The 11,943-nt window shown below is 48.2% G+C and overlaps 1 protein-coding gene across 1 annotated transcript in view; it reads right to left on the bottom strand.

Annotated features, from left to right (window-relative positions):
* The window catches only part of DYM (dymeclin), a 294,566-nt gene that overhangs the window by 79,583 nt on the left and 203,040 nt on the right, over positions 1-11,943 (bottom strand). The window lies entirely within an intron of this gene.

Here is an 11,943-nt window from a genome sequence, read left to right as displayed (position 1 = left end):
GTTTGACTTACCTTTTCAGGTTCTTGATATCACAGGATTTCCCTTCTTTATCCTTAACAGAACAAAAGTCGAGAATGTCTCTATCAGAAAAAAGGACCCCCCCAATTTTAATTTCAATTTCAATTCAAAACCTTTATTGGCATGGACCAATTTTAATTTTTTAAAACCAAAATACTCTTCCCCCCAATATGACTTTCCTGCACTGGTCTTACATACTCTACATAGTGGGCACCAGACAAAACCAGACAGGTAAGGCAGCATTAGATGTCATCAGGATACTGATAAGAAAGCCACGCCTCTCCACCTCATACCACAAAGTTCTGCAATCTTGGAGTTCCCCTGGGCTGGAGGGCTGGATGGGGTGCAAGCTGACCAAGGTCGAATCTAGACAAGGCAGAAGTAGTGGCGTGTCTGCAGTATCTGTCGGGGCAGGGGTCACTGATGGGGTTTGGACTCCTCTCAACACTTGGGCTAGCCTTCTAACAGACTGGAGCCAGCACCGGGGAAGCATCATCTCCCAGGGACAATGGAAGACATTGATTCTGACACACAAAGCTCTCCCCCCAATCCCTCCACTGTGTTCCACTATGATTCTTTCATATTCATGGGGGGTGGGGGGGACGACCTGGATGGCCCAGGCTAGCCTGATCTCATCCCATCTTGGAAGCTAAGCTGGTTAGTATTTGGATGGGAGTCCACCAAGGAAGTCCAGGGTTGCTACACAGAGACAGGCAACGACAGACCACCTCTGAACGTCTCTGGCCTTGGAAACCCTACAGGGTCAGTACAGGTTGGCTGCGACTTGATGGCACTTTCCACCACCACCATCACTGAGGGGGGATGGGGTTGCTAGGATCACAAGAGCAGGGTCTCTGGTGACGATGCTTGCTCCCCATTACTTTGAGGAGAGGCTCTAGCTCCCTGGAAGGGCCTCTGTTTGGCATGCAGAAGGCCCCGGGTTCAATTCCCAGCATCTCCAGTGAAAATGAACAGCTGGAGGTGATGAGAAAGACCTCTGCCTGAGACCCTGGAGAGCCGCTGCTAGTCTGAGTAGACAAGACTGACCTTGATGGGCCAACGGTCCAATTGAGTATAGGGCAGCATAAAGTGTGTACTTTCTGGGGCCCAGTTTTAGCTACTAATCATAGAATCACAGAGTTGCATGTGCATCAATCTGGCAATTCGTGACCAGTTCCCAGAATCATAGAGTTGGAAAGGAACTCCAGGGTCATCTAGTCCAACCCCCTGCACAATGCAGGAAATTCACAAATACCTCCCCCTCCATACCCGCAGTGACCCCTGTTTCATGCCCAGAAGATGACAAAAAAAAACCACACCACCACCCTTCCAGGATTGCTTCCTGACCCCAAAGTGGTGATCAGCATTTCCCTGGGCGTGTAAAAAAGGGCCACGAGAACTAAGCACTGAGGCAACCCATCCTGCCCTCCCTCTCACGATCTGCCTAAGTTCACAGAATCCACATTGCTGTCAGATGGCCATCTAGCCTTTGTTTGAAAACCTCCAAAGATGGAGATGGCTGTCACCACCCCAGGAAGCCTGTTCCACTGAGGAATCGCTCTAACTGTCAGGAAGTTCTCCCTGATGTTTAGCCAAAAACCCATGACCTATAAGAGCCTCACAGACTGTCTCTGGCTCTATGCTCCAGCACAATCTTTAAGACTTCTTGGCACACCTTCTTACATTTGCCATTGGCCACCAAGTCATGGCAACAGGGACACCCAGAGAGGCACACACCATAGCTGAACATCAGCGGTGAGATTCCCTCTGCCTGGAGGCTTCCCAAACTCAGAGCCTGTGTGTCTTCTAGCAAAGGCGCAAGATTTGTAGTCAAAATACTTTTCTTGCTGGCCAGGGCCTAGGTAAGATGAAGGCTCTGCCTCGCGTTATGATTGTTCTGTGTTATTCCTTGTCCCAAGCCTTTGGGATGGGCTGGGCTGTAAAATGAACAAAAGTAAAATGTTTTCTGCAGATGCAGTTTCCAGTTTACATAATGGCCATTTAAAGTTTTGTATCACAGGGGAAAACTAGACTGTATCTGCTACTTCATGAGATACCGCATATACACAGTGTCACAGAATGAAACCACAAAAATAGGAACAGTACGATAAAACTCAACATGTCAAGGAGCAGAAGGAAGATTGCTAATCCACCTTTTAACGTGTGTGTGTGAACTATATATTTGTATCTCTGTATTGCTATACCACTATTAGTATACCTATATCGTTATATCTATATCGCTACATGTACTACAGTTCAGAATCAGTGTCCTAAAGATGGGGGGGGGACCTTTTCTGTGGTCTTAAACACCATATACTTCACAGGCTGACACTTGCAGGAGGATTATTTATTATTTATTTATTATTCAAATTTATATCCCGCCCTCCCCAACAGGCTCAGAGCGGCTAACAATAAGGGCTGATCCCCAATCGCCACCCTTTGTCCCCAACCTTGAAGAAAAGAGGCAAACCATTGAAGGGCAAGCCCCTGAATCCCCACATTGGTGAGGCGGTGGGTTAGCAACTGGTTGCTGACCGTATCAAATGCGGCCAACAGAGTAAGAGTGCCACCACACCGCCTCGATCCAGATGCCTTTGGAGGTCATAAGTCCGGGCGACCAACACTGTCTCCGTCCCATGACCCGGGCGAAAGCCGAACTGGAAAGGATCTAGGACTGAAGCATCCTCCAGGAAGCCCTGTAGCTGTATCGCCACCGCCCTCTCAATGAGTTTACCCAAATAGGGCAGATTGGACACCGGCCGGTAGTTGGCCAATTTGGCCGGGTCCAAAGATGGTTTTTTCAAGAGGGGACGGACCATCGCTTCCTTGAGTGCCCCGGGGAACTGTCCCTCCGAAAGGGATTATGGAATGAACAAATAAAAAGACCATGCCCTGCTTGTCTTTACATTAAATCTGGTAATGCCTGCCATCACTGCACGGTAAGCATACATATTCCCCCACCTTCAGAGATGACTGGAGGTTACTGTAGTCATTGCGTAGCAAAACACAAGAGCATCCCGGACCCACACTGTAACCAGCAAAATCATTATAATATGGCAGTGATGTCCTGATATCGCATACCGGTGTACGCATAGGTTGTCTATATTGCGACTGCATGTAATGCATGCCCCATTTACCCTAGGTAGAACTGCAACAAAGGTGGAACTAAAAACTGACAGAACAGCAAGTGACTTGAAGCGCACAGAAAAATGGATCATGACCAGTGTTCCTTCTAGAGAGCCAGTTTGGTGTAGTGGTCAAGTGCGCGGACTCTAATCTGGGAGAACCGGGTTTGATTCCCCACTCCTCCACTTGCACCTGGCTGGATGACCTTGGGCAAGCCGTAGTTCTGATAAGAGCTGTTCTTGAAAAAGAGCCGTTTCTGTCAGAGCTCTCTCAGCCCCGCCTACCTCACAGGGTGTCTGTTGTGGGGAGGGGAAGGGAAAGGAGTTTGTAAGCCACTCTGAGACTCCTTTGGGTAGTGAAGGACGGGGTATAAATCCAATCGCTGCTTCTTCTTCTAAGATGAGGTAGCATGAGCTAGCTCACAGTTTTTTAGAAGAAGAACAAGAGGAGGAAGCCGCCCACTATGGCTTACCCAAGGTCATCCAGCAGGTGCAAGAGGAGGAGTGGGGAATCAAACCCGGTTCTCCCAGATTAGAGTCCGCACATTTAACCACTACACCAAACTGCCTCCGGCTCACACGTTTTTGTCTTAGCTCAGGAAGGATGCAGTAGCCTAATCACTCGCTCACAACTTTAATGCCAGTAGCTCACAAAGTAGAATTTCTGCTCACAGGACTGATCATGACCCACAGGTAATGGTCAGGGATCGTATGTCACTTGCTTAGCAGCCATGAAGAGTACTTCCTCCCCCCTCCTCCCTAATTCAGCAAAACCGCTGGGCGGCAAGAAAGAAGAAAAGGGAGGGTCCCGTAGAAAGGAGGAAGATAAGAAGCAGTCCTTAGGGCTTAGGAGGAGCTTTGCTTTCCTTGATGCAAGGGCTTGCACATTCTTTCCGTCTTACGTTCTCCCTCTTGCACAACTTCTATGCTCACCTGCCTCTCGAGCAGGCTACTCTGCCTTTTAAAAAACTGATGAATGTGGAATGTCAAACTGTATTTCCTGGGTAGCAGGGGAGTGTGTAAAGATTTCAAAAATTGCTACCAGACGTCACGGAAGTCACCTCTGGTTCTCATTTGTAATTTACTCTGAAAGATGACCGGATTCCTGTGCCGGCGACTGGAGAATGAAACAAGTGTACCTATGTTTGCTGTGTTGTATGTAGGAGAACTGGATATTCACTTTATAAACTGGGAGAAAGAATTAAGACCAAAGCACTGCTCTTCGGATGAAGCACTCCAGCATCCACGGATACCAAGGATAGGGTTGCCAACTCTGGGCTGGATAATTCCTGGAGATTTTGGGGGGGATGGAGCCCCGAGAAGGCAGGGTTTGGGCAGGGATGGAAACTCAGCAGGGTATAATGCCACAGAGTTCACCCTCCAAAGCACCCATTTCTTCTAGGGGAACTGATCTCTCTTGTCTGAAGATCAGTTGTTAATTCCAGGAGATTTCTGGGCCCCACCTGGAGGCTGGCAACCCTAATATGCATCAATGAGAGAACTGCCTTACAGATTGATGTGCCATAATCAGCTGCTTTGAGTCCTCTTCATAGACAGAAAGGCAGTGTGTGTGTATATATATAAATAATAAAATGGTATCACTGAAAGCTGAAATTCATGCTCAGAATACCCTTCTCTATTCCAGATTCAAATCATACGTAGGAACAGGGGTCTTTTCCTAGAAAAAGAGCTGCAGGAGCTCATTAACATGCGGTATGCTAATGAGCTACTAGGCTATTAACATAATAGCTCATTAGCATGTGCAACGCCCTGGAGGGCCAAACAAACAGGGCAGAGAGGTTGAGGCCCTCCTCTGATATTCTCCTCTGAGGCCTCCCAGCCCTGTTATTCAAAGACACTCTGGCTCTGACTAGGCAGGTTCCCTACAGTCATTGTGGTTAGCAGCCAGGGCTTTTTTTTCTGGGGAAACACGCCGAAATGGAGTTCCGGAACCTCTTTGACAGAACTCTTTTTAAAATGTTTAAAAGGTCATGAGTTTTCAATATACAGATTGAATATACAGATTGAAAACTTCATTTCCCTCTAGAGAGTTCCAGCACCATTTTTTTTAAAAAAACCCTGTTAGTGGCCACTGGTGGATCTCTCCGCCATGGATCTCTCCAATCCCCTTTTAAAGACATCCGTGCCTGTGGCCATTGTTATATCGAAGAGAGTGAATCCCACAGTTTAATCACTCATTGGGTAAAGAAACATTTCCTTTGGTCTATCCTGAATCTATTTCTCAACAACTTCATTGGGTGCCCCCGAGTTCCGGTATTACAGGAGTGGGAGAGAAGGCTCTCTCTATCCACTTTCTCCACCCCATATATCAGCATGGTGCAGTAGTTAAGAGCGGCAGCCTCTAATCTGGAGACCTGGGTTTGATTCCCCCCTACATAAAGCCTGCTGGGTGACCTTGGGCCAGTCACGGTTCTCTCAGAACTCTCTCAGCCCCACCCACCTCACAAGGTGCCTGTTGTGGGGAGAGGAAGGGGAAACTATTGTAAGCCGCTTTGAGACTCCTTGGGGCAGAGAGAAGTGGGGTATAAAACCCAGCTCTTCATCCTCTGTCATGTCCCCTTGACTCGCCTTTTTTCTAAACGAAAACGACTAAGCTAAACTTTGCCGACTTTCCTCATCGGAAAGGTGCTCCAACCTGTTAACATTTTGGTTCCCCCTTTTGTACTTCTACTAGCTCTGCAGTATTCTTCGTGAGATACGGCCACCAGAACTGCACGCGGTATTCCAAATGAGGCCATACCGCAGCCCTATACAATGCTATACAACAGCATGACAATATACGGGCTGTTCTATTTTCAGACCCTTTCCCAGTGTGGAATTGGCTTTTCTCATCGCTGAATCCCGGCACCCATTTCCAAGGCAGCCAGAAAAGTTGGAAGACACTGTCATTTATGTTGTTTTGCCTTCACTACAGAGGTGCCTGAATTGAATGTAGTGTCCGCATTTGCAACATAATTCTTTCTCTGAAATGTGCACATTTACTCAGCTCCTACTCTTGTTTTTTGGGGGGGAAGGGGGGAGACAAGAAGACATGCAAAAATAAATTTTAATGCAGTATCTGAAGCGAGGCTTGTCAATGCTCTGTGATTTACTAATTGAAGCAACGTAATTAACCAGGTAGACAGTTCACAACAAATATTTGGAAGCCGTGACTCACACCATCTCCCCCCCCCCGCCGTGACTCACACCATCTCCTCCCCCCCCCCGCCCGCCCGTGACAAAGACAGCTAGAAAAACCGACCCCAAACCGTCCCCTCCTCAGCCCAGAGTGGCGACCTAAGCCTATTTGAATAGCCTGCAGACTGTGAGAAAATGGGTTTGTCATCCCCGGTTTCATTTTTAGTGAACAAATACTGTCTGCTCCACCAAAACCACCGTCTCACCCAGTCACGTATGGACAGTCTCGACTGAGAGACATCCTGAGTGAAGAAAAGCGGGGCTTTCAGCATGCGCAACCTCAGACACCCTGGCGAGAATCTGCCAGCGCAACGGAGACTTTTGCATGCTTTATCTTGCTCACAGATGCCAAGATGACTGGGCCTGTCCATAGCACAGCTCCCTGTCTCTGCCTGGCTTCGCAGCTCAAATCTGAGGAGACGCCAGGCCTGAATAACAGGCCTGGAAAAGACCCTGTGTGCGCTGCCCCCCCACACTCCTCCATGTCTCTTTGAAGCCTCCTGCATACCCCCAGCTAAGCCCCACAAGGCGTTCTTCACAAATGAAAGCATACCACTGCACAACTCCTGCGCAGAAACGCGCACAATTGACAGAAATATGGCACTGTACAAGCGGGCGCTTAGACATTAAGGGCAAGGGGAGGCAGAAAGACCTTTACAAGCATTATGGACTGTTTACCCAAAGACAGCGAAATGCTGTGCGTACGGAAACCCAAGAAGATATAACTTTACATTATGCAAATTTTGTGTGCGTGCTTAATTCTGCGCGGTTCATTCCGAGTTAAGGTATGCTTCCCCCCCCGCCATGTAAACTGGAATGCTTTGGCAAGGAGAATAAAGGAGAGGGGGGAGGGGGCGTAGAGCCATGGAGATATGCTGGGCATGGGAAGTAATCTATTTTGGAAATTCTGTGCAAGCCTCAGCCCTGGAACACGATGAAGGGCTCAGGAATGGCTCAGTGGTGAAAGGCACGCCTTGTATGCCTGGGGTTCAAGTTCCAATGTGTGCAAACTGCAATGAAAAGATTTCGGTCTTGGCCCGGTTCCTCCAAGACCATCTATCAATCATGGCTGGCAGTATTTAGGTAGGTGGACTACCGGGTTAATGTAGTCACAAAGTGGGCATTTGTCCAAAGGTTTTTCTCCCACCGTGGAACGTAAGGCAGCACACAGGGGTGGCGGGGTCTATACTGTGGTTATTTTATTACGTGTCTTCCAGGCAGACTCGCTGTGATGTTCGAGGCCAGGGGTGTCCAACGTGGTGCCCATGGGAGCCATGGCGCCCAGTGTTCCCTCTAAGCTGGGTCGGTGTGAGCCAGCTCACAGGTTTTCTGGCTCACAGATTTTTGTCTTCGATCAGGAAGGAGGGCTCCAGAGCAAACTAATTTATGCAGCAGCCAAATTGCTGGCTCACAGCTTTAATGCCAGTAGCTCACAAAGTAGAATTTTTGCTCCACAGCTTAGAGGGAGCATCGAGGACGCCCACAGACACCTTCCCCTGTTTTTAGAAAGTGGATGTGGCCTTGTGGGGGCTTTTGCCCAGCGAGGGTTCTGATTGGCTGTGCAGATTTTTTTTAAAAAAACATTGTTTCGGCAAAAGCTTCCAGCCTGGCGGAAGGATCTCCACTTGAAGATTGATTGAAGGTATGCTTTGACAGCCATTTTGTGGCCGGGCCCACCACTCTATGTCAGAATTCCAAAGGTGCCCGGAGGCTCCAAAAGGTTGGGCACCCCTGCTCAAGGCTAAATATATACCACCTAGGGTTATAATTCTTCCAGAATTACAACCAATCAGCCCGACTAGCCCAGTTTGGCCAGAGCTCATCGGTGCTTGGGAGCAAAAAAGGGGTCAGCTAGAGTCAGTAATTGAGAGAGACTGCCAGGGAAGACTGGGGTTGCTAGCGGAGGAAGGCAATGGCAAACCATCTCTGCTCATCTCATGCCTGGAAAGCTCCACAGATGGGGGTCGTCATCAATGTTCCCGCTAAGCTGTGGGGTGTTGTGAGCAAAAATTCTACTTTACCAATCAGCCCGACTAGCCCAGTTTGGCCTGAGCTCATCAGTGCTTGGGAGCAAAAAAGGGTCAGCTAGTGTCAGTCCTTGAGAGATACTGCCAAGGAAGACCGGGGTTGCTAGCGGAAGGCAATGGCAAACCATCTCTGCTCATCTCATGCCTGGAACGCTCCACAGATGGGGGTCGCCGTTAATTGACCGTTAACTCAGTGACACCACCAGTTTGGTGCAGTGGTTAAGTGTGCGGACTAATCTGGGAGAACTGGGTTTGATTCCCCACTCCTCCACATGCACCTGCTGATGTGACCTTGGGTCAGTCACAAGCTCTGGCACAGCTGTCCTTGAAAAAGAGCAGTTTGTGTCAGAGTTCTCTCAGCCCCACCCACCTCACAGAGTGTCTGTTGTGGGGAGGGGAAGGGAAAGGAGTTTGTAAGCCGCTCTGAGACTCCAAGTGAAGGGCGGGGTATAAATCCAATCTCTTCTCTTCTTCTTCTTCTTCATACTATGGACTTGGAAAAAAAAAGGATGCTTTGGAGATTGGGCCCCATAGCCTCACATCCCCACTGGATTCCCTCTCCTCCCCAAACTCTGCCTTCCCAGGCTCCGCCTCCAAAACGTCAGAAGTTTTCCAGCCCTGGGCTGGTGACCCTAAAGCCACTCACTATGCACCTTGACCTGCTGTGTGCTTAATGGGTCAAACCCCCCCCCCCCATTCTGCCAGTTTAATTCTGCCAGCCGTTAAAGCAGGTGGTCTAGCATGCCCTCTTCCGGGGGGGCAAAGGGTTTGCCTTGGTGGATCAGGAGTTGTGCAGGCCTGCCCCCAGGCCACCAAAATTTAATTTTTGCTCAACTGAACCAAACTTAACATTTATTTATAGTCCACCGATTCATGTCGCCTCAGGAGTCACTCGGTGCCGCTTTGCTTAACAGGACTCACTCTCAAGTAATCCCAAATCTGGTATAAAATTATGTGGCCCTCGACCTGTGCATACAGAAGAGAGTTCATTAAAAAAAAATAAAAGACCCTTTTTTGCTTTTGTAGTATTGTTAGCTTGCTCAAAAGATGGCTAACGTTTCTGTGCTAACATTCAGCAATGCGCTGCACAGGCCAAAACATGTAAGGGGAAATTAAATATGACTTCTAAAACACAAATTTGCTTTAAGGAACTAAAATGCTATAAGGGAGTAATTTAGCATCCACCAGTGCATAAAGACAGTCAGATTACTAGTCTTTTGCTTCTCCACTTGGGGGACTGAAATGAAGGGCTATTTATAAAGTACTTACTGCTTTGGCTATAATCATATGTAATAACAAGCTAGAACAAAAAAACAATCTTTTTGTCGAAACCACCTTTGTAATAATGCTTTTTAATAACCCTCCTAATGGCCAAATTAGAAGGACCCCAACTGAAGTCATTCATCCCACATAAAACAAACATTGCTTTTTCTTCTTAGCTTTGTTTTACAAGCTATATCATTTCCAGATGATGCTCGAGGGGTTTTAAAAGTCTTCAAGAGTCAGATGCTCGAATGGGCAGCTGCTTTCTATTTACCATAGACAAATATAAGATGAATCTAAACAAGAGGCTTCATTGACTCCTTGATGGAGAATTAGCTGAGGGAGGGAGGGAGGGAGGATGGAAGGAAGGAAGGAAGGAAGGAAGCAACTCACCTAGCAACTTCAGAAGTTGAGGTTCTTTGGCTTTATTAGGACAAGGGGAGGACACGGAATGATACCAAACACTCTGGAACTGCCAATCAGAAGTGCATAGCAGGTAAGGCAAATGTCGCTCCTCTGGCAGGATGAAAATTAACTGTGGTCACAAACCTGTCAAAAATAGTCTTTAGAAAGTTCCACTTTCTACTTTGCTCAATGGTCTTGACATGCCCGTTTTCAGTGGGGGGACATACAGAACTAGGGTTCCACCCTCCAGGTGGTGGTTGGAGATCCGGGATTACAACTGATCTCCAGGTGACAGAGATAAGTTCACCTGGAGAAAATAGCCATGTTGGAAGGTGGACTCTATGACATCATACCCCACTGAAGTCCCTCCCTTCCCCAAACCCCATTCTTCTCAAGCTCCACCCTCAAAATCTCCAGGTATTTCCCAAACCAGAGCTGGCAACTCTATATGAAACCCTTAGCTGATACTGAAACCAGTCTCTTCGGGTTAAGGTTTTGTACAACTGATGGTCAAAAGAACTTGCATTTTCATACACAAGAACATAAGAGAAGCCTTGCTGGATCAGGTCAATGGCCCATCCTCTCCAGCACTCTGTGTCACGCAGTGGCCAAAACCCCAGATGCCATCAGGAGATCTACCAGCAAGGCCAGAACTCCACAAGCCCTCCCACTGTTGCCCCCCAAGAACCATGAATACAGAGCATCACTGCCCCAGACAGAGTGTTCCATCGACACGTTGTGGCTACTATCCATTGATGGACCTCTGCTCCATATGTTTCTCCAGTCCCCTCTTGAAGCTGTCTATGCTTGTAGCTGCCACCACTTCCTGCAGCAGTGAATTCCACGTGCCTTCCTAGACCCCACTGGCCACATAACCCATTCCAGGAGAGTCCGCAGACAACTCCAGACTGGTTCCTCCTCTTTGGGGTGTGAAATTGTTTCAAGGTACAAGGACCCCCAAATGCACTGGGGGGCAGTGGAAGAGCCTCAAGGCAAAAGCTTCAAATCTGGGAGGTCGGGGGAGGGGAACTCATTGCCCCCCCTTAAAATACCCACATGTAACATGCATTCTTTTTAAGCCACTAATGCAACCCACAGACAGAAGAAAAAGAGAAGGAGATTGGATTTATACCCTGCCCTTCACTCGGAGTCTCAGAGTGGCTTACAATCTCCTTTCCCTTCCCCTCCTCACAACAGACACCCTGTGAGGCAGGTGGGGCTGAGAGAGCTCTCCCGAGAACTGCCCCTGAGAGTACAGCGCCGAAAGAACTTATGACTGACCCAAGGTCACGCCAGCAGCTGCATGTGGAGGAGTGGGGAATCAGACCCAGTTCTCCCAGATTAGAGTCCGCGCTCCTAACCACGACACCAAACTGGCTCCAAACAGGACCTCCCCCCCCCCCAAGGCCACATACCTCTTAAATTCCAGGAAGAAACTACATCATGGTTATGTGGTCTCCAACCAGTGGCACTGAGGGGCCACCCACACGAACAAAACGTATCCCAACAACATTTTATTATTCGTGGGATGCTCTAGAAGGCGGAACACCTTCCAGAAGCTGCAAACCTGTGGGATAAGTTAGGCTGAGTGAGGGTGGCTGGTCCAACGTCACCCAATGAGCCTCGTGGCTGAATGGGGATTTGGACCTAAGTCCCTCTGGCCCTAGTTCAACACTATAATCCAGGGGTCCCCAAACGTTTTGAGCCTCTGGGCACCTTTTGAACTCTGGTATGAAAAAATGTATACAGATGTGTGCTAGATGCCCACAGAACAATGCAATAATAAAAGAGACTAGATTAAAGCCATAATAACTTTAGTGTATGGTAATGAAAAACACCACTTTTTCCTTCAAAGTGAAAATACAAAGGTCAATGAAATAACATCAGACATAGCAGTCTTCTCCACA

The sequence above is a fragment of the Gekko japonicus genome, unplaced genomic scaffold (assembly GCF_001447785.1).
Source record: "Gekko japonicus isolate JY-2015 unplaced genomic scaffold, Gekko_japonicus_V1.1 scaffold1349, whole genome shotgun sequence".
NCBI lineage: Eukaryota > Metazoa > Chordata > Lepidosauria > Squamata > Gekkonidae > Gekko > Gekko japonicus.
Note: the sequence above shows the minus strand (reverse complement) of the source record. Positions and strands in the feature narration are given on the sequence as shown.